Genomic DNA, 23888 nt, shown 5'->3' with positions numbered 1-23888 from the left:
ACTTTATAATCTGGGATAGTGGAATACAGAAGGCTCAAGGATGTATTTAGGACATTCTATGAAGGCTGATGTTATTTCAAAATTCATTAAAATGGACAAACATGATATAAGATCATTGAGGTAGGATTCTGGGAGACTTGGGTGGAGGCAAGTGAGGCCAAAAGTTGGACTACAATGATGAAGAACGGGATTTATGAGAGAGAATTCGGTACCAGTGGAGAGAAGTTAATGGTAGGCTGGTTTGTAGAGTGGATGGGGAGGTAGGCTGGCTGCAGGCAAGGAAAGGGGCAATTAAATTGGAACCTGGTGTCATCTCTCAATAGCTCCTAGGACTGTGGTTTTACTAAATTCCTATTTCAGTTATCTACTGCTGTGTAATTATCCTGCGGGTTGGCTGGGAGATTTTCTGTTGGTTTTGTCTGTGTGCATTCACATGGCTGCATTGACCTAGAAGGTTGACTGGAGGTCAGGCTCAGCTGGGACAGCTGACATGGCGTGGCCTATTTTTCCCATCCTCTTATATTCTCAAGGAGGCTAGACTGTGCCACGATCGGGGCAGCATTACAAGAGGACAAACCGCAAACATACAAGTTCCTTTCAAATCTCTATTTCTGTCAAGTTTGTTGATGTCTTATTGGCTAATGAACTACATGTTGTCAAGTTCAGAGTCAATGCAAGGAGACTAAACAAAGATGTAGATACGGGTAGGTCTGATTCATCAGGTGAGATCAATTTAAACAGCTAGTCTGCTTTCTGGTCTTTTCCCACACGCAAATACACTCATCACTTCTAAGACCCTCAGAGTCTCACCTAATCATTTGGGTGCAGCTCTTGGTCTTGAGATTGTGAACTACAAAGATAAGTTACCTGATGCCTACAGCAAATACACAATGGTGAGACAGAGTCAAGATAATCACAGTAGAAAACTTAATTCTAAAAGGACAGAGAGAGAGGATGTGGGGGTGATCTGGCCCTGACGTTTGTCACCCCACTGATCACCAGGGTTGATTTGGCTTATCTGTTCAGCAAGGCTGGTGTCTCCTTCCTCTCTCATGGCTCCTTCTGTGTCCCTTCCAAAACTGTGTGCTTGGAGGAAGAGGATGACCGTGCCTGACAGAGGAGGATTGTTCTTTGGTCAAAGATATACATATGTATGAGTAGCTCTATTCCCCTTCTGGACCCTCCAGACAATCTCTCAAAGTCCATTTCTGGGAGAACATGAGGTGGTTAAGCTTCCAGGATTCTAAGCACATCCAAATGAGATACTGCATGTGGCAGTCTGCCTTTCTTAGAAAAACAAGACAAATGAAACAAAACAAAAAAACAAAAAAAGAGAGGGGCAGGAGGAGGCTTATAGCAGTCCCTGGTCCAGAACAGAGCACAGGGGCTCCGTACTCTAGGGAAGGGGTATTCCTTGACTAGAGTTCTGTTTTGCTCCATGGGAGAGGCTCCCTGATTCATTGTTCTCTGTGGCTCCTGCATCTGTCCTTTGGACTTGCCTTGTCCAAAAGAAATGGCCTGTGTTTGCAGCTAAGTAGCTTTCCCAACTTGCTCCCTGTTTGTAGAATATTGGGGACCCAGAGCCTTTATTCATTTTGAACTGTCTCTGCCCCTTTTAGCCCCAGCTGGTACAAAGCTTTCACATTTGGTCACTCAGTAGGAATTCTATGAGTCTGACTGGGTTTACCTCATACCCCTGAAGTCACATAATTCTTTTTGAGACAAACCTCTCTCTATTTTGGGCTAAGTGTCAGGGTGCTATAGAACATAGTCTTTAAGATTTTTAGAAACTCTTTATTCTAGTTGAGAGGGTCTAACTAGGCACTCTGCTAAGTCTTTCTGAAGTCTTTAACAAAAGGTCTTATAGATAAACTTTTGATTTGATCTCAACCTTGAGGTCATTTCTTTGTTTTTGAATCTTTTACTGGCTAAAGATAGTGAAAATGTGAAATAGTTTTGTTTTCCAACCCAGTACATCCTGGTTTTTCTATGTTTCCTTGAAATTCTGCTTGCAGACTGATAGGTTCTCTCCGTAGCTAATCTCTTTCTTCCTTCTATAACACAGCCACTTGGCACTGTCAACATTCTGCCTGGAAGTCTCCTTAGTAAGATGTACAGGTGCATTTTCTATCTTCCAGATTATTATAGGCAATTATTTTGCAAGTTGATTTTACTAAAATCAGAGCCACTCTTCCTAACCTCCAATGGCAGTTTTTTGCTGTGCTAAATAGAATAGTGACCCCATTAAGATGCCCATGTTCTTTTTAAAAAATTTTAAAAAATGTTTATTTATTTTTGAGAGAGAGAGACAGAGTGTAAACAGGGGAGGGGCAGGGAGAGAGAAGGAGACACAGAATCCAAAGCAGGCTCAAGGCTCTGAGCTGTTTGCACAGAGCCAGACCTGGTGCTCAAACCCACAAACCATGAGATCATGACCTGAGCTGAAGTTGGATGCTTAATCTACTGAGCCACCCAGACGCCCGTAAGGTGCTCATGTTCTAATCCTCAAAAACTGTGAATATGTTCTTTTACATGACAAAAGGGGCTTTGCAGATGTGATTATATTAAACATTATAAAATATAGAGATTATCCAGATTTTCTGATGGCCCCAGTGCAATCACAAGTGACCTTATAAGGAGAGGAGAAGAGAGAGGCAGGTAGGCAAAGGAGAGGAGATGGGATAATGCAGAGGAGAGAGAGATTTCAAGACAATACCCTGATGCATTTGAAAATGGAAGAAGGGGCCACAAGTCAAGGAATGCAGGTAAGGACATGTTGGAAAAAGCAAGAAAATGCCTTTCCTGTAGCTCCCCAAAAACATGGAGCTCTGTCAACACCGTGACTTTTGTTCTGTGAGACCCTTATGGACTTCTGCCATTCAGAACTGTAAGATCATAAATTTGTATTGTTTCAAGCCACTACTTGATTTGTGACAATAGGTGATTGGATCCATCCCATGTAATGAGTTCAAGTAGACAAGTACGGGTTGAGAGATCCCCAAGAGCATCTGGACTCAGAGAAATAAAAGGGGAATTGTTTTGTTTTGCTTTGATATTTTGAGCCCAAGAAGTCAGTTGGGGTTTTTTAGTTTTTATTAGAATTGGCAGCTGGCAAAAAAAGTGGTTAATATTCTGTGAAAGCTTCTGTGAGCTATTGGTCATTACTAGAATATTTTAAGCATTTTCTACATACCTTTGTCCTTATCCAATTTTTCTTTTCCACTAATAGAAAATAAAAGACTCAAAAAAGATATAGTTTGGCAATGTAGCCTGGCAGAGAGAGTATTAAGATCCATGTAAGTTAGCTTAGCCAAAATTTGTATTATCTTAACCATGAAATTTTAATGAATCAATGAACAAATGAGATTGGTGTGATAGAGTCATAACCTGCAAATCTTTTGTCTGTCAGTTTCATGCTTGGGTGATTATTAATGGTGGCTACTTAATGCATTTATGTGGAAAGATACCAGTTCATAGCAGGGAAGTGGCAGCTCTCACTTAGAATCTAACTCTGGGGTTTGTGGAATAAGAGTCAATCAAATCACCTGAACTCTACATGTTTATTGGGGTTGGACATCAAGGATTCAGGTATATATAAGCAGAACATCCCGGGGAAGAATCACAGCTCTTCTGAACACTGTAGTTTGACAAAGGGACATATGAGGAATTTATAATAAGCTGCTCAAGAGTTTCCTAATTTAATTTCTTATTTTAACTACTGTGAGAGTTCAGGGTGTCAATGTGTCTTGGGAATATTAAAATGAAAATGAGAATTGTAAGTAGAATTTCCATCTTTTCTTAAGATAGACGAAAATGCCTATCATTTGTGAGTCTAAGACTTGTCTTTTATTAATGAGTAAAGAAGTACTCTTGAATGTTCCAAAGAGTGTGTGTGTGTGTGCACACTGCGCCAGTGGTGCTGGATCAGTAAGGGTGATTACTGGGCTATGGGCAAGGGCACGAAGCAGTGAGGTCTTGGTAAATGTTTAAGAGCTGGCTCTCACAAGGAAAAAAAAACCACACAATATGCCCAGTTAGTAGCACTTGCCATTTTCTGTGATGTAAAAACTCCTACTGTGACCAATTTCAAGCTCCCTGACTGAATATCACTGAATACAGATTTTGGAAGAGATGTGCCCTGTTGCACTCATCAGCTGGTGCAATGTGACATCAACAGTCACATCACTGCAAAGAGATTTCAGGGGCAGAAGCCACACAGAAGTTGCTTCCTTCTGGGGATCTTCTAAACACCTGCATTTGGATTTTAAAACATTGGAAAGACAGGAGCACTTGGGTGGTTTTGACAGTTAAACTTCCAGCTTTGACTCAGGTCATGATCTTGCAGTTTATGAGTTTAAATCCTGAATCAGACTCTGTGCTGACAGCTCAGAGCCTGGAGACTGTTTGGATTCTGTGTCTCCCTCTCTCTCTGCTCCTCCCTCCTCTCTAAAATAAATAAACATAAACAAAAAACATTGTGAAGACAATGAAGGTGAGTAGTTTGAGGATTTATCCTCCATCATTTTTGTTTCTGTCTTTTATATTCCAGCTGAAAAAATAATTTAAAATTGCGCTGATCACAGGAAGGACAGTGGCATTCATATCCTCCCAGATATGATATGTCTAACATTAAAGACCACTGAGCCCAAGTCCTGAGCTGCCATGAGTGTCCAGGTGCCTAATCAAGCAGCCACAGCAACGGGCAAATCCATCTAGGTGATTGGAAAGCTGGCTGGATTTATTTACTTATTTTTTTTATTAAACTATGATTCCAGTTTTAATTTTTCAGAGACAGGTTATATGAGAGATTAAAGGACTTCTTTTTTTCAGTGATTCATTTAAATCAATTATGAATAAGTTGACATCCCTGGGAAGCCTTTGAATATTTTATTATGTGTGCTGATGGCACTTCTAATTGGAGATAGCTACACTTACCTACTCCAACTCACTCTTTCTCCAGTGCAGGTTTCCAACCAAATTCAATCTTAAGCTGCTATATTTAAAAAATTATTCTAAAATTATTCAGAATTGACTGGGGGATAAGAGAACCATATGATGATATGATCTTATTGTTCTGAATTCCTTAAGGTGGATATTGCAAGCATCAGTTCTGACCTAGATTCATGATAGGTTGGAGTGGAGTTCATCTGAGGAGTGGCCCCTTGGGCTGTGATTAGTAGGGTTGACTCAGCTCCTGTCCTGGAAGCATGTGCTCTACATGTTCCCCACAAAGCGATTGTTCGATCATAATTTCAGGATGATTATAGTGTCAGAGCATCTGAGGATATCTGGAGTGACCCAGCTCCTGAAGGTTGAGTTACTGCTTTGAGAGTTTGGTTCTGTGCTTTCCTTTACCCCAGGGAACAGCCTTAGGCCTGCATCATCTATCATAATCCAGGCATTGAACCTAGGGGCTGCAGTGGGAAGGATGATTAAGCCACAAGCCTGTCAGGATGTTTAGAACAATGTGTGATAATGTGTGTTCAAGAATGCTCTTTGCCTTGCTTGTAATAGCTAAAGATTTGTAAACAATGTAAATGTCTTCAAATAGGAAACTAAAAGAAAATTAAATAATGGCTCAGTAATACAATGGAGTTTTATGCAATCACTGAAAATATTAATGCAGATGTATATTTATTTACTAGTTGGGGTTTTCTGGAAAACTCTAATTAACACATACGTATATGCTGAGAGAGAGAGAGAGAGAGAGAGAGAGAGAGATTGAGATTAGAAATTGGTTTATATGATTATGGAGGTTGAGAAGTCCCATGATCTGCTCTCTGAAAACTGGAGGCTCAGGAAACCAGTGGTAGAGCTCTGGCCCATGACTGAAGGCTGAAGACCAAGGGAGTCAGGCCAGTGGTGTAAGTCTCAGTGCTGGTGCAGGACAAGAGCAACCTCCCAGCTTGAGTAGTAAGCAGAGAGAATGGATTCTTCCTTTCTCCATCTTTGGTTCTATTCAGACCCTCAGAGGGTTGAGGATTGGGTGATGTCCACCCACAATGGGAGGGCAATCTGCTTTACTCATTCTATTGAGTCAGACGCTGCTCTTCTGCGGAAATGCCCCAGCCGCCCGACTAGCTCAGTCAGTAGAGCATGAGACTCTTAATCTGTGGAAATGCCCCTCCACACACAGCTAGAAATAATGTTTAGTCAAATGTGGGCACTCTGTACACAGTCAAGTTGACATATGCAATTAACCATCACAATTTTTTAGCCCAGATAAGTGAATGATGTACATAATTAAGTTAAAGTCATTTACAGTAAGTCTTATGCACATAAAAGATGCATACACACATATAAATGACTAGAAAGGATTGAAGAGTTGTGGTTATGGATATTTTTTTTCTTCTACTTTGTCTCTCTGCATTTCTCCACGGAATGTAGGTTAGCAAAACTGAGTAAATAATAGAAAATCATTAACTTGCTGTTTTGGCTTCTGTAAATTGCTTTGCAAATGTATCTCTCCATTCACTGTTCTGACTACATGGTGACCGCTAGATGGCTGTCTGTTGGAGTTATCAAAAGGTGCTAACCAGCGCCATCCCACCCCTGTAACTTCGCCTGCTTTCTAAACAGGCAACTTAGATCGTAAAATGCACTCCTACCCCCATTTGAAACTGACCAGGCAAAGCATATGTGTGAGAAGTCACATAGTCACTGTCTCACAGAACCAGGAGTGCCTAACTATAACTGGTCATTTCAAGACCTTCTTAAGACAAAGAACTTTAAAACTGATAAGGTCCCGCCCAAACTACTGTCTATATGTAAAAATGTGACTGGGGGTCCTGAAATGCTGTGAACTATAGTTGGTTAACTAAATAAAGATGTTTTATGCCTTGCTGAAGTCCATATAAGCTCACTGCTAGCTTTGTTCGGGGCCATTCTCTGCTCTTCAACACCAGGGAGATCGGGTTTGGCCCGGCCGTAAAGAAAATCTTGCCTCACTTCTATTCAGCATTCGGTGGTCTTTTTGACATCAACTTGTTACAGTACTAATGAAATAGTAGCCAAAGATTAAAAATGAAATAAAGGAAAGTTGTTATAAAGTTTAGGAGAGATGTTTCAGAGGTCTGGCCATTGCTCTGTCTTACCAGACTTATTCCACAGTCCCCTCTTTCCCAAAATATCTCCCTTCCCCCCACTCCCTGAATTCTCCCTTAGGGGAATGCAACATAAACCCCACGTAGTAGATTGAATGGTTTTACTTCCTACACCTAAGGATTCTCCTCAGGACCACTTGGGAAGGTGAAGACCAGGATACCAGAGTTTTCTCATGAAGGTCAGGGAGGCAGGAACTTTTTAAAACATTCTAGTGGGGCAGAGGGTCACTGCTGGAATCCAGTGGCTGGCATACAGGTGATGGACCATCCTGGCTGGCACTGTCACGGACTCTGGCACCCAGGCCTTGTTCTCAGTTTCTCCTGGCTTCCCTTCCCTTCCACTGATGCGCTCCCTCCAGGAGAGCCTGCAGAGCCTGGAGGAATCCTCAAGTAGCTCATCAGGATGCAGCTGCCCTCTCAGCTTAATCCTACTTAATGTCTAAGTCTGCATATCTGTCGCCTCCTAGGTCTGCGTCCTCAGAGCTGCAGTTTTTAGCTTTCCTAAATGGAGGCACGTCTCCAGAGGAGGGTTAGCCAATTGGCTAAAGAACAAAGAATCAATTTAGTTTAAAATAGTTCCTTTAATGGTGGTATTTTGCATCTGTGGTAACTTTCTGAGGCACTGTGTGCTTTGTTTGAAATCCTCAGGGATCCTAGAGAGGGTTGCTTTCTACCAGTAGGCAGGGAGGGGCTGCAGTGGACCAAGCTTTCTGGGGGGCGGGGGGCTGATCGGGAGAAGGATATCATCATATCTGAAATGTGATGGCAACTGCTTAGGGTGTTTCTTGGGTGTTTTATTCTTAATAAAAAGAAGAAAATTATCAAAATCTAGAGGGAGATGATAGCTAAAGAATTAATACTCTTGCCTATACACTGACTAATAGATTACAAGAAATGATCTAACAAGGTCCCCAGGCACTGAAATATAGCCCTAGCAATGTAGGGAGTTACAACTTATGTTTTAAAGTGAAAAGTCTCTCATTGCATGGTTAGCCAAATAATTAGGTCATGTATCTCATTTGAAGTAGAAACCGAATTTAAACAACACTATCTAATAACTGAAATCAGGAATAATGCCAAACTTTGAGATACATCAAGACGCTACCAGTTAAATGTCCTGACAAAATTTACCCTCCTCACAGGATTAAAGGACATATGCAATTCTGGCATGTTTTTGTTTATTTTGTTCTTCAAGAGTTTAAAATGTAAGGCAATAAACATGCTGATGAAAATGAAAAAATATACAAATTTCTGAGCAGCTGCTAAGTGTCCAGAACCAAGTATTTAGAGTTATTTCTTTTCCATACAATAATTGTGAAATGTAGACATGATTATTATGCCCACTTATCAGATCCAAAAACTGAGACCAAGGAGTTTCATCTTACCGAAGACCTTCCAACCAGGCAATGGTTGAGCCAAACTTTCAGCTTTCTTGCTTTCAGGGTGCCTGGCTTCCAATGAGACACATGACCTTCCAGAGATGGAAACAGTATCCACATACAAAGAGAGAGTTGTATTTTAGAAACCTTAGAGGTGAGAGTGAAATTATCTGAGAAGGATTTGTTTGGCAGACAAATGTCAGAAGCATCACATATGTAGGCTGGGGCAAAGAAATGTCAGCATAATGGGGTCTATCCAGAACCCTGCCATATGTTAAGGCATCTGACAACTCATGGAAAACAGCAAGGTTCTATGATGAGCAGAAAGGTTAGGGTAAGAACCAAGACAAGGGGTTAGCTCTACGTTCTTTGGAGGACCTGGAACTGCCAGACCATTTCCTTAGTGCCCAGCACAGAGACTTCTTTGTATGATCTCTCTTTCTCTAAATATCTCTCAAGTGAGGGAAGAGAGTACTTTAGGGCATGGATGCTGAGGACCTACACTGAGGCTGAAATTACCAGACGAGAGAGTCCAACTCTTCCTGTCCCATGTAGCTCCCAAACGACTTGGTACCTGGCTTTAATTTAATCCAGAAAACCCAACCTAGGAGTTCTGCAGCAGAGGTTCATGAGTGGGCTGGGTTGGAAAGGAGAGTCTCTTTTAGTGTTGATGCACAGTACAATTTTTATAGTGTATGTGCATTTGAATAAAGAAACAGAGCCCATAGCTTTTATCATACTCTGGACTCTAATACTAAGATGAAGTAATGAAAGGACAAGAAAGCTTCAGAGACTGGCCTTCCCATTTTAATTCATGTCCTCTCCATCTTAAAAAATGTCAAGTTATTCTTGACTGCATTCCTTTGCTTCTGCTGTGCCCTTTCCTTAAATGGGGTTACTTAGATATTTTGTTCAAGTAACTCCTCTACATCCTTTGGAACCCAGAAATGTCATCTTCCATCAAGTCTTTCCTGACTATGTTAAGTCCCATTGATTCCATTTCTTCCAGCTCAGAAGTCCTATGGAACTTACGGGCTATCTCACACAGTTTGTCACTTAACTATATGTTATCTGTCCTTGCTTTTTTGTGAAGTCAGCTTTTCAATAGATTCTTGGACCCAGGGGCCACCCTGGGGATTAGTGTCTCAGAGCCCATCCTTGGCGGCATCTTCTCCCCTGACTGTTGTGCCCTTCAGCAAGTCATTAAACCTCTATCCTCTCTTGGTTTTCACTTCTGTAGTATGATGATAATAGCAGAACTTACACTGTCCAACTGATGGAAGGATGAATGAGATAATGCATAAAACAGTGCTTAGCACAGGGGCATCTGCATGGTTCAGTTGGTTGAGTGTCTGACTCTTGATTTCAGTTCAGGTCATGAATTTGTTGTAGCCAGATTTTAATATCACCCCCAAAAACCAGAGACCACCAGGGAGGCAGAAGCATGCATGTAAAAGCAAAGGGCTTTATTATGAATTTAGGCCTGGCCAGCCTAAACTCGGGCTCACAGACTTCAACAACACACTGGATCCACGTGGAGTGAGCCCCGGAACACGGCGGGGCAGGGCCTTTTATGAGTTTGGGAAGGGGAATTACAGGAAATTGTGACACAGGTACAGGGGTCCAATCAATATAGCATCACATCATTGACAGTAACTTTAACCAATTACAGAGTGGACCCAGGACCCTCACGTAGGGCATGACTAGTCTTAACCTCCATCTTTAGGCCCACCCTCAGAAATGTTAATGGTGTTAGCTGGCCTTCAAGGTCAGAGGGGAAACCCGAATCAGATCTGCATCCTTACAAATTCACGGTTCATGAGATTGAGCCCCACTTTGGGCTCCATGCTAAAGGTGCAGAGCCTGCTTGGGATTCTCTCGCTTCCTTTCTTTCTCCCCTCCCCTGCTCATGTGCTCTCTTTTTCTATCTCAAAAGTAAAGAAACAAAAAAAGGTGCTTAGCACAATCTCTGGAAAAATATATTTATTTTTAATTATTATAGTATATTCATTCAAAACCTTCTATTTCTACTTCTACTTTTCAACTGCTCCTGCTTTTGAGTTCCAAGATACCAGGAAAGTCACTTAGGCTTGTTTAAAGTCAGTTTACTCATTTTTGAAAGAAGGGTATAATATTTGCAAACAGATTTCTCATAGGGTTCAAATGAGATCAGGAATGCAGATTTGTTTTGGAACCCTAACCTCACAAAAATCCCAGTCCGGCTGTCAGAGTCTTTGCCTAGATTGTCATACTGAAGCATTACTCATTTGTTATGATGTTCAAGGGTCTGAGCAAGAACTTCCAGGACTGAAGTTATAAGCATTCTCATTGGAGTTAGGAGAAAACACAGCTGGTACCCAGAAAGCCACCAGTCTGAAAGGGAGAGAGGGTTGGGTGCAGTGAGCCTCTGGGTCCCCTCAACCTGTGCTATGTCCCAGCCCTTGTTGTTTATTTGAGTCAATGACTCCAGTGCCCTCCACTGGCCTCCATGCTCTGCTTTTCCAAAAGAGCTGGTTAGAGCCAGGTACCTGCCTAGGCTTCCAGAGTAGCCCTTGACTTATACAAAGGAGCAAGTGCAAAGTTTGCTATTCAGTAAGAGAAGAGTTGACTCGGGCACAGGTGAATTTTTCTCTTCATGTTTTTTTTCCTCCAATCAAAAGAGAAACTTGGGGTACCTGGTTGAGTGTCCAGCTTCAGCTCAGGTCATGATCTCATGGTTTGTGGGTTTGAGCTCTACATTGGCCTCTGTGCTGGAGGCTCAGAGCCTGGAGCCTGTTTCAGATTCTGTGTCTCCCTCTCTCTCTGACCCTCCCCTGCTCACACTGTCTCTCTTTCTCTCTCTTTCAAAAAGAAATAAAACATTAAGAAAAAAAAAAGAAGTCTTAGAAACTTTAGAGAGAAGGTAAGCAGCACACATCCCACGGGAGCTTCCTGCTCCAGAAGGGACAAACGCCCTTCTCTCCTTAAAGTTTAAGGTGTGCATATACCCCTAGAGCACGGAGCACCCAGAAGTTTTGGGGACACACTCCAATGCAATGCAGGGTTTAGGCAAATGTCTGCTCCAATGGACTCCAATCCCTCAGAAGGTGGCCATAATTGCAGCAGTAGTGTGTGTGTGTGTGTGTGTGTGTGTGTGTGTGGGTGGGTGGGTGGGTGGTGTGAGGAAGCATTAATTACAAGAGATGACAGCTCTTGGGAGAACAACCAGTGACAAGGAGAGTTCTCAAGGCAGAGAGAGGATCATCCTGAAGAAATAACTGCCAGAGCCTCGTGTAGCACGAAGAATCCAGAATCCATCCCTTACATTTAGTCACAAAACTAAAGTATTGGGGTTAGGAGCAACTGGGGGTCCCTCAGTTATGCTGATGAGGGTCTTATCAAAACATATTTGGTTCTGTGGCTATAGAATGAAGGTTACATACATCTTTAGGATCTAAGGCTTAGATCATCCTTTCATCCAAGGAATAAATACCCAAATACCTAAGTTAAAACTCTGAAGCTGTAGCCAAAGCTTTTGTACACGTGTGGGTGCATACATATATGTATATGAGGTGCATTATATGTGGGTATGGCACCTATATTATGTGTCCAGGCAGCTACAAATACATGTAAGATCTGGTCCCATACAACTCCCCCCCCCCCCACTTTGTGCAGACCATCATTTCATAAAGCTGAGGTTGTAGCAATCCCGGGCAAAGCTGCATTTTATGTATTTTTCAGAATAAAAATGTACCCTCTTGGAGGCAGAGCCCCAGGGTCTACTGAGAAGACTTCATTTTTAAACAACTGATTTTAGAATAAATGATTATGGAAGTAATGAATGTTCATGTCAGGAAATCTGAAAAAAAGTGTATAAAAGGCCAAATGAGAAAATGAAAATCACCTGCAAGGAGACCTTTTGGAGAGGAAAGGGATCCCTTTGCTATTTCAATATAAACTCCTTTGCATTCAATTCAATTGGAAAGGCATTCACCGTGCCCTGCAGACCTCAGTGCGGGGCATCAGTGGGGGAGAGTGCATACTGGAATAGCACCGAGCCCTCTTCAAGGACCTGGTAATCAAGTGAAGGCTGTGAGGACTCTCCTTATATGAAATACCAAGTTACCTCCATGACTGTGTAATGAGGTTCAGCCTAATCACACTTGTCATATTTGCCAAGCCACTAAGGGCTGTGGCAAAAAAAAGAGGCCTTTACCACTCCAATGACAGGCTAAATAAAATGTGGGAACAGCCTTTTATCCTTTGTTTCTATCATCAGGCTGCGAATGATGAAGTTCAGGAAGCCAGACAAGACTGCATTGGCAGTAAACATCTAATGGCAAAGGTGTACTAACTTGCCTTTTCATTTGAGTGACTTGGGGAGGAGGCCATTGCCAGAAAGATCTGACGCAGATTGGGGGCAGACTATTAACCAGCTGGGTGTACCCACGTGCGAGCTGAAATCGCCCTGACCGAATTGCCTGAGACAGGTTGTATGGAAGCTATGAGCTGCTACTAGCTTCTGACTTGCCGCTGGTTTTTTCTAGTCATTTCTTATTACTGTCTTTGTGCACAAACGCGTCTGTACAGATGACTGCCTTTATTCTTTGGGTAATACATACACAGGAGGAACTTAAATTTTCAGGGGACAACTTGGGGTAGAACAAAAGATGGTGGTGGGCAGTGTGGAGACTACAAATGAGTTTAACAGTTAGAGATGCACACAAGGCAGCCATGTTTACAAATGATTCCGAGAAACCAGGCAGCATCTGTGCCTCCTGGAGGTTGTTTTACTGACTCTGCAGGGGGATCTTGGAGGGGGTGGTGCTAGAGGTGAGACAGGTGTGGTGCGAATTGTCGCCATGTATGTACTTCCAGCCCACAAGCTCCCGCATACTCTTCAAGCTTGAGCAGAGCAGTCAGAGACGCGAAAAGACACAACACGACACAGCAAAACAAAACACTGGCACACAGGTCATAGAGAAAATGCACACTCTGGAAAGGATTAGCAAAGGACTATGATGCTGGGTTTGGGGTCAGCTCTGTGTTTTTAAATTAAAGTCTGAATATAGATTACCATCACTTAGGAAGGACTGAGTTGCTCCTGGTGGATTGTCTACAGCTGCTCAGATGCTGATTATCTTTCTTTTCTGCAGGCATTTTGGGGAAATAAGCAAGGAAATGAAATCAACCCCACTGTTTAGAAGCTTCCTTTCATACATGCTACCTCATCTGAAGGGCACGGTCACCTCAGACAGCTTGCTGTTCACAGTAGCCATTTTGTCGCGTATAGGTTGACGATTGGGAACTTCAGAAGATGAAGGGGCATCTTTCTCCATTAGAGATTCAGAGTAAAAGGCTCTACAGCTGCCCATGTTCCCTTCGGCCACAGGAGTAAGTCTGATCCAGTCGTGGTGTTCTGCAGCCTTGGTTCTAATGAGGCCACTCTGGAATTCACATCTTATTTGGGCACCTATTTCAGAATTAAATCCTCCTGGCTTTTTAAGGAATTTGTCCGTCCCTGCTTCATTTGGGGTCATTGACTTCAGACTAAGTTATGGCAGAGAGATTTTTTTCACAGCCCTTGTTCCTTGTCTCTACCCTCCACCTCCCCAGCTTTTTAATCTCCGTTTCTTCAGAATCTACCCTTGTACTGAGTGCATCTTGGTTGTAGACAGGAAGCCATGAGGAGTCAGCAGTCAGGAATGGGCAATGCTCCAGGAGTCAAAACAGAACTGGGCTCTAGTCACTAGTATACTACACCCTATCACCTTGGACAACCTCTTTAAATTCAAAGCCTTAAACAAACTTATCTCTACAATGGGGCTTATTATCTCCACATAGGGATTTTGTGAGGATCAAGTAGAGTAATGAATTATTTAAAAATCTGTGTAGATAGGGGTGCTTGGGTGGCTCAGTCGGTTGAGCACCTAACTCTTGATTTCAGCTCATGTCATGATCTCATGGTTCGTGGGATGGAGCTCTGCACTGATAACATAAGCCTGCTTGGGACTCTCTCTCTCTCTCTCTCTCTCTCTCTCTCTCTCTCTCTCTCTCCCCCTCCTCCACATGCACACAGGTGCACACTCTCCAAATAAATAAATAAATAAATAAATAAATAAATAAATAAATAAACTTGAAAAGAAACCCCATGAAGACAGAAATCTGTGCAATTGAAGTAATATATCTCTATTGCCTCTGGACTCAGCTTGGTATTAGAGAAAAGGTAGATTTATCTCACAAACAGATCTGCATTGCTGGGGTTTTGGCTTCTAGTTTCATGTTGAGCTCTGTTAAAATGGAGGCTGTCATTCACTGCATGGCTCTGGATAACTCCCTTGGATGGGTATTTCCATGGTATCCTCCCATTTTCTCCCGCTATTTGACCCTGGTACCAAGAAAGCCATGGACCGAGAGTAATTTTTTATACAGTGTACTTCAGACAACTCAAAATCAACAGTTTTGTTTGTTGAAGGTGCCCAGGAAAGTAGGATATAAGGAATCATAGGGCTTTACTATTGCTGAGGCTGATGGTAAAGTTTATGGTACCCTTATAAAATGCAAGGTTGAGTACAAGTGAAATTGTATTTCATTATAGTTTATCATTGTCTGATGGTGGATAACACTGCATTTTGTAACACTTGACTTTTGGTATATATGTGGTCGAAGAACTGAACTCTGTTTCTCTCCTCCTAGGAGCTTAGGATTTATAAGGCAGCTGCAGGACCTGAGCATAGGATTGATAAAGGGGTGAGACTCTGTGAAGGCTGCTATGGCTTTTCAGAGACACAAACAATCCAGAAAAAATGTTTTTAATGGTAATCCCCCTTTCTTAGAATGCACTTCACCCAGGAATGAGTACTGTAATACAAGTAATAATAGTAACGGTAGTAACAATAATAATAATAACTAATGTATATTTATGGTGTACTTACAATAGCTCAGCTTTCAGCTTTTCAGTTTTGGTGCTTTATGTCATCTGAGCCTCACTCACAACCTTCCGAGCCAGAGTAGAGAAGAGAGGCAGTGTTGAGAAGTGCTCAGTGGTGATGAAGTAGAGGGATAGAGAGAGAGCAGATCTGGGATGATTTGCAGGCTTTTAGAATTTCCCAGTTACTGGACATTCAGCAGAGAAGCCCCTTTCCTCCAAGCCTGTGTGTTGAACTATCTGCCAGCTGATTGCCCCACCGCCCCCCTGGGATCTCAGCAGGGGACCTTTCTGCAGGCCCCTGGTACCTTGGTGCTAGCACACAGTTGGCCACTGAGCTCACTCAGTCCAGGGACTGCACAGCAGCCTTAGAAATGCAGACTAGTGCTAAGGAAATGAGAAAGAGCATAGTTAAAGAGAAATTGATGTGTAAAGTAGAAATTTAGCAAGAGGTTGGCTTCTGAAGAAGGAAATTATTTTGGCTTTTGTTTTATCTTCCCAAAACCTCCACATAGAAAAGAAAACCCTAGGACCTCTTCTCTCCAGACTCTGTTATATTTCCAGGCACCTGCCACAGTAACATTTCCATCCATCTCTTGGGAAAAGTTGTTTCCTCTTAGGCTTCTACGTGCTGGCACTGAGGATCGATGCCCACCATCTTCTGCTGGGACTGGTCGACCATTTGCTCCATGCTGGTTTTTGAACTTACCATTTTTCATGCGTGATCTTGTCTGGGCTTCATCTTACAGTCTCCTTGTGAGGCCAGGGCAGTCACAGGCTATTGGAATCACTAACAGTGTAATGCTGAAAGCAGTTAAAGATTTTCTTTACCTGACTATGAGCTACTTGAGGTCAGGGACTGTATTTATTATTCACTTTCATATCCAACATAGTTTCTGGCCAATATTAGATGCCTCAGGAATGTTTGTAGGATCAGTGAGTGGATTGTTCCTTGAGGGAAAATCAAGCTAACGGTAGGAAGAGAATTCAGTGTTCGTAGCCAGTTGCCTAAAAATAATCTTAAGCATTCCAGGGTGGAGAACCCAAAAAGTTCTTTCCCTAAATTTCTGTATTTCCAATATTTGATCAAAGAACTACTGTAATTGATGGCATTCTGTGTTTAGATAAAATAGCATATTTGCATGGGAAAATACTGTTGAAAGGTCTAGTTCAGAGCAGGAAAAATATACCCAAGTGCAAAGAAAACTGAATAGGAATTGCTAAAAGTTATGTATCTTGTTACATGACCAACTTGGACCAGAAGCTTGGATTAAGGGGGCATTATTTATTTGCTATGGCTGTGACTGGAGCCTGTCCTGATTCACTCTTGTATGTTTTATGGATCTAACTGAGTCTGGGAAATAAATGCCAACCTTCTGTATGAGTTCAATTACTTGTTTAATAAAAAAATTATTGAGTGCCTTTTGTATTTACAGAAATATGTGCAAAGGGAATTAGAGAAACAAGACAAATACCATGTGGATCCTGGCCTTGAGAAATACATATTTTAGTTGGGATTTTAAAGGATTTGATACATTTACTTAAATGATGATTTCTCTTAATTTGTCTTTTATTTTGAAGTAACTTTAAGGAGCAATTCAGATATTTTATGGATGTCACTAAATTGTCTAGACATAACTTATATGACATAATAAAGTATAATAATAAATATAAATAAATTATAGGGACATAATTATATATTATACATTTTATGGATATCACTAAATTACATAGACATGGTGATCAAGATACTTTAAAGCCTACAAAATACAGTGAGGGGAGCAGAATATGGAGACAATTGGTGATTTATCCAAACTATGTGTTAGAGCAGAGGCTGGAACTTCTTTTGTTCAAATCTAGATTTTCCTCAAAGTCCTCACAGGTAAACCCTGGCTAGTGGTGAAAGTGATAGGTCATCTGCTGGAGCCTGATAAGATGTTTGAAATCAAGAAGTGTATATTACCATCAGGTTTCTTGTATTATTATTAGTCTTTGCACAGTCTTAGATGTGAAAAGAAAAAATATATTTTTATTAATTTCAGCTTATTTCTGACTTAACAGAAGCACATGTTTTAATGTTCACAGCCATTGTGAGGTTATACCCTACTTTGAAGTACAGAAACATCACAACAACAATGATAATAATAGAAACCCTCCACTAAAGGAGCTGAAACAAAACAAAGCAGAACAGAAATCAAGGTGAGAGTAAATCACTATGACTTTTGCCAATTGTAGATTCTTCCTCTAGATATATGTAATTTCAGTGGGAGTCACGCATCGACTTGTACTTAAATGCAAATCTAATAGTGGTTATATCTTTGAAAGATGCAAATTAATCAGCAGGACAAGTTTCAAAGGAGAAATTTCTGTAAATGCAGTTGGTTGCAAAGATGTAAATTACTAATTTGAGGTCAGTTTCGATTGACTGTAATAATAATAAGATTGGGGAGAAAATTGACAAAAGAAAAGGCTGCAGGTGAATTAGTGGATACATTTGTTGGTCTAACAGGAAACCTCAAGGCCCTAGAAACAGAAAGTCCTTCCTTGCACAGAAAAATAGTAACAGAGTTATACTCTAGGTGCAAACTGTCACAGGGAGAGCTCTGCTCCCTACTTTCTAATTATCTCAAACTTGATTTTCCTTTTTCCAAAGGAGCAGCAGTCCATGAAGAATTTAAGTGTGATTAGTGTAAAATCAGTTGCTGTTTGTGCCTTTGATGAAACAGTTTTTAGGTCTCAGTGATTTGCATAACGTATGCAGGTAGAGGAAAGGCTTAAATGGGCCCAGAACATAAGACTGAGGAGGAATTGGTTGGGAGCCGGAAATCTCACACTTTTGCAGTAAAAAGGAGAAAGTGGCTCAAATAGCAGAGGGGCAATTAAATCCTACTAGAGCATCAGCAAGACACGGAGGGACTTTTGGGTTTACAGGGGTCATCGCCCACTATAACTGAAGGGTCATGATACCACATACTATTTGTTTGCTTTCTTTGTTCTGTGCGTAGTGTGGACCCCAGTTCACATTATTATGACTGTTTTCTTCATCATTCTCTTCCTCCCAACCTCTCATTTTCTTTTCCTATAAATTCATCTTCATAGCTACCATGGGTGATCTTTCTAAAAACGTACATTTGAGGTGCACTTGTGTGACTCAGTCGGTTGAGCATCTGACCCTTGATTTTGGCTCAGGTCATGATCCCAGGGTTGTGGGATCAAACCCCACGTCAGGATTTGCACTGACAGTGGAGTTTGCTTAGGATTCTCTCTCTCTCTCTCTCTCTCTCTCTCTCTCTGCCCCTTTCCCCTGCTTGTGTGTGCTCTCTCTCTAAAATAAAAAAAAATGTACATTTCAGCATACCACATCCTTACACAGTACACTCCAGCATCAAATTCCCTGGTGTGTTATAGGAAGCTCTTCACAAAATGATCCCTATTTACTTTTCTTTCCTCATCTCTTACCATTTCCTTTCTCTCACACATCCTGCTATTCCATACTCCGCATGTATCATTCTGTCAATGCTAGTCATTGCAGTTGTCATTATCTTCTTGCACACCCAGAAATTTGCCCTCTTCTGGGAAGCTTTCCAAGCAGAGACGAACACTTCTTTCCACAGGCCTTATCATACCACACCTCTGTGGGTTGGGGCTGACCTCACAACAAAGTGAGGTCACTGTGCTGACACTGATGAGCAACCCAAAGGGACAAATTATGCCTTTCAGTGGTGTTGTATGGTGATCGGTGGTAGCTACATTTGTGATGAGCACAGCATACAGCATAACATATAGAGAAATTGAGTCACTATATTGTACACCTGAAACTAATGTAATATTGTGTGTCAACTATAGTTGAAGGAAAAAGATTAAAGTAAAAATTGAAAACCAAACAACCACAAATTAGAAAAGTTCCACCTCATAGGAACTAGAGCTTTCATTGTTTCACATGGAAAAATCTACCCATACAACTAGTAAGTGCTGAGTAAGGCCATCTATCATCATCATCATCATCATCATCATCATGACGCTCATTCTCACCACTTGCCTGCTAATGATTAGGCATGGAGCTAAGTGCTTTTACATGGATCATCTCCATTAATCTTCACAATACCTTAATTATCTCAGTATTACTTCCATTTTATACATGATGGAAGTGGGGTTTGGAGAACTTATATGACTTGTCCAAGGGTACATGGTAGGTAGGGAAGTAGAATTTGACCCCTCATTATCCAACTATCCTGTAATATCATGTAATATAGCTTTGTATTTGGATCTGTCTGTGGGAAAGGAGAAACAGGTTAACATAAAGGTTATAGGAGTTAGTATATATCTTTCCTACTTATATTAACAGATTACATGTCTTTCATACTTGTATGCCCAGCACCTATCACTGTCCCCAGCATATGTACACATTATGAATGAATACTGGCCAACACAGCCATTCTGCTATTTAGAGAAGGTCAGGATTATGAATATGCAACTCCATTTCTCAAACATAAAATGTTTTCTATCTTAAGATAAGATACCTGGACAAAATGATGAAAAGCCCGAAGGGTAGGCTTATTTATTTCCTTTTTTGGACCTCAGTTTGGTTTTTGGTTTCATTTTTGTCTTGAGACTTATCAAAAGAGTCAACATCTGAACAAACTCAATGTTCACAGGTGTCCTCAGTATACACCAAGAACTTTTAGGAAATGATAATTTTGTTTTTCTTGAAAAGCCCAAGATTTTCAGTTTACTTTAAATATTTTTCCCTAAAATTGCATCTAAGCTTGCTGGAGTGATTCCATCAAGGAAATGTCACACTGTGGTTCCATCTACTGAATTGCTTGCTAACATTGCAGCCCAGTTAACATGGTGGGCATGGCGAAGGGGGAGAAAAAGGTTCACCAAGATCCCAGAGCTCTTCAGTGGTAGGAGCACTTCTTTGAGGAGAGTGGCTTTGAGTGCTCTGTCCTGTAATATAAAATATCGCTCGGCAAGCTGCACTTTCTGATAATTTTTATAGCAAAACATAACATGCTTTTCCAGCAAGGTCAGAGATGTCAATAAAAGGGTACAAATGGACTTGCCTGTGATTTTCAGTTCTGAAAACAGTCCGACCTCTTTAGTGCATTGGTGCTGAGGCTTGAACAGCAAGTATATTTTCACAGAGACTCTTAAGGCTGCCCTAGTCTTTTAACCAGGGTGCCCGCCTGTGTGGACAGGCTGTCCTTTAGGGATAAGTAGTAATTTGACCTTGGGTTGGGGCATGTGGGCACACAAGAAAGAGCCAGTTGCATAGCTACCTCTGGTTTCAGTTTTGTTGTGGGTTTGGCCATGGTAAAAAGAGGTTTGAAGTAAAAAAAGAAATTTGCCTTATTACCAAGAGCCTGAGTTCATTTTCTCCTGATACATGCAGAACAAATGACCACAAATGGAGTGGCTTAAACCAACACTCATTTGTCACCTCACAGTTCTGTAGGTCAGAATTTGGGGCCAGCTCGGTCAGGTTCTTTGCTTAGAGTCTTATAAGGCTGAAATCAAGATGCTGGCCAAGCTGTGCTCTCCTCTGTAGGATGTGGAGACAAATCCACTTTGAAGCTCATTTTGGTTACTGGAAGTTTCTGGCTCCTTGGCGTGTAGGTTCTTTGGGAAATAGGAACCATTTCTTGCTAGTTGTCAGGTGGAAGTCCATTTGGGCACCTGGTGGCTGTTCTCAGGTCTTTCCATACGGCCTCCTACATCTTCAAGGATGTCAGCTGCATACTGAAACCTTCTCACACTCCGACTTTCTCTTTCTATTTTTGACAAGCAGAGAACATCTACTTTTTAAAAGGCCTGTGTGATTAGATTAGGCCCATTCAGATATCTCTGTGTTTTAAGGTCAACTGATTTGGGACTTTAATTACATCTGCAAAATACCTTTATAGCAGTACTTGGATTTGTGTTTGATTGAATAACTGGGTTTAGAAACCGTCAAAGGCCATTTTAGAATTCTGCCTACCATAGGACCAAGGTGAATTATTTGCTCCAGCTACATGATTCAATTTAAATCTTTCAACAATCTATGACATAAGTTAGTTGCCTAATTCACTCTCCCAGGAAGTGATGAAGCTGGCTTTTGATCTCAGCCTATTCTGACTCTAAAATTGGTGCTTTTCCATAGTGATAATAGCACTATTAATAAGAAGAGCACTCTTGATGTGCCAGAACTACCTCTTTTCATGTACTAACTCATTTAATCCTCACAAGAACCCTGTACATAGGTACTATTATTGGTCTCATTTTATAGGTGAAGAAGCTATAGATGAGCTAGCCATTATCAACAAGGCTTATTAGTACCAAGTAACCACTCTATTTAATTTCGACCTGTCTGTTTCTGTAGGAATTCAGAGGGTTCAAATACTTTATCAACACCTTTGGTAGGGGCTCATGGAGTTCCTAGTTTGGTTACTTCTCTCTCAGTTATGTTTTCCTGTCCAAAAGGATTTTAAGACTTTTATTGTGTTAAAGTAAAACTTGCACTGGTTAAAGTTTTAACGGGCCAGGAAGGCTTTATTCCCAACCATTGCAAAAGGAAAGAGAGGTCAGAACTCAGTGTGAACTCATTCCTGCTAAAACAAAGGCCTGGAGAATTTTTATGAGTTGGAATGGAGGGATTACAGATCATCTGTTTGCTAATTGGGTCCACCTAAAGGAAAACTAAACTCTCTCATATCTTCATGACTGGAAGTTAGACTGTCAAAGTTAAGTTCTTTTCCTTCCACAGAAAGTGAGAGATTTCCTTCCTCTATGATTATATTTCCAATGGATGGCTCCCTGGTCCTTGAGAAATTCTTGGGCCATAAAACTGGTAAGAAGCTTTTAAAAAGATTCATATTTTGAAAGAGAAGGGAGAGAACTTACAATTATAAGTTTAATAAAGTAAATGCTTTTAGGAAAAGGAGGTCAGAACCTAGAGTCAAGAAGATATCTGTCTAAAGTGTAGTCAACTGAAGGGAATGGTAAGATTATCTCGGTCAATTGTGAAGGATAAATAGATTAATATCATCTGTCATGCCTCACAATTTAAAAAGTAATCTTCAGGTGTTGCTTCCTCCAGGAAGTTCTCCTTGACCCTGTAAGGCTAGATTCTGAGATCTTCCTCTCTGATTCCAGATCTCCTGATTCTTCCTCCATCATATGTAATGTTATTTAAAGCTGTCAGTGGCCTAAGTGCCCGTCAACAGCCCCATAAACAGATATATAAATATATAAAAAGCATATGTGTATTCTCTAAAGAGCAGTGTAAACAGATGATACTTTATTTGCACAAATATTATAGATTATGTTGAAGAAGAAATGTAATAACTTGGAAAACTGTTTATAGTACATTGTTATACTAAATTAAAAATCATAAAGCACTATGAAAAGTATGATCTCAATTAAATAATACAACAAACATGAAACCCCCTGGAAGGATATATACTAGATCACAGGATTGTTTTTGAGGTTTATTTATTTATTTTGAGAGAGAGAGAGACAGAGACAGAGACAGAGTGAGAGGGAGAGAGAATCATAAGTAGGCTCCATGCCCAGTGCAGAGTCCAACATGGGCTTGATCTCATGATTGTGAGATCACAACCTGAGCCAATGTCAAGAGTTGGATGCTTAACTGACTGAGCCACTAAGGTGCCCCCAAATTGATAGTATTTATCTGTGAGTGGTGGGATCATAAATCTCTTTCCCCCCCTTTTTTGTCCTTTACCATTTTTTGGATTTTCTGCAATGAAATATATTACTTCTGTCACCAGAATTAAAAATACAATTTTCCATAAGGAACTATGGGCAAAAAAGCTACAAAGGCATTTCTCTATGAATCCCCAACTATAATCCAATGAAGGCAGACATAGAACTTTGTAATGTTTCCTGAATAATTTCTTGTCTTTCTTTTGATGCTCCTCTCAGTGATAACTGGAGAATTATATTCAGGCCCCTGCATAGCTGATCAGGAAAGTTCTGAAAGTTTGGAAGTGATCACTCTGAATTGTTATTCCAAATACACCCTCTAGAATCCAAAAGACCTACCTGAATATTTCAGCTCAACTATTTGGATGCTAGGTGTCAAGTTGTGTTTGTATGTTAATCTGAAGCCATTTCCTGTATTTATTCAGTGGACAGAACCAGCTAACAAGGGAATCAAAGACATCTTTGAAAATAGTGCAGCCAGCAACAAATATAGAAAACACTGGGAGTAAAATCCCTCTCCTTTGTGTCACGGTGAGGCCTCAGGTTACAGCTGAGGGTTCTTTCCATAACCTTTGAACAATATCCAGCCTCCTTCATCCATTGCCTTGGCCTGGAGCCGCTAGCATTCCCTTAATAATTTATGCCACCTTTTTCATTTCCGTTCACTTCATCACTTAACCAGCAGATTTGTAATTCCTGTTCTCCCAATACATCTTCATTTTCGACCCGTTGCCTTTACGAGCTCTGAAGGCTGAAAGGTCCCCAGATCTTGGCACGACCTGTAGCATGTCTGTT

This window comes from Suricata suricatta, chromosome 1, assembly GCF_006229205.1.
Source record: "Suricata suricatta isolate VVHF042 chromosome 1, meerkat_22Aug2017_6uvM2_HiC, whole genome shotgun sequence".
Lineage (NCBI taxonomy): Eukaryota > Metazoa > Chordata > Mammalia > Carnivora > Herpestidae > Suricata > Suricata suricatta.
The sequence above is the reverse complement of the archived record's forward strand: the minus strand, read 5'-3'. Positions refer to the sequence as shown.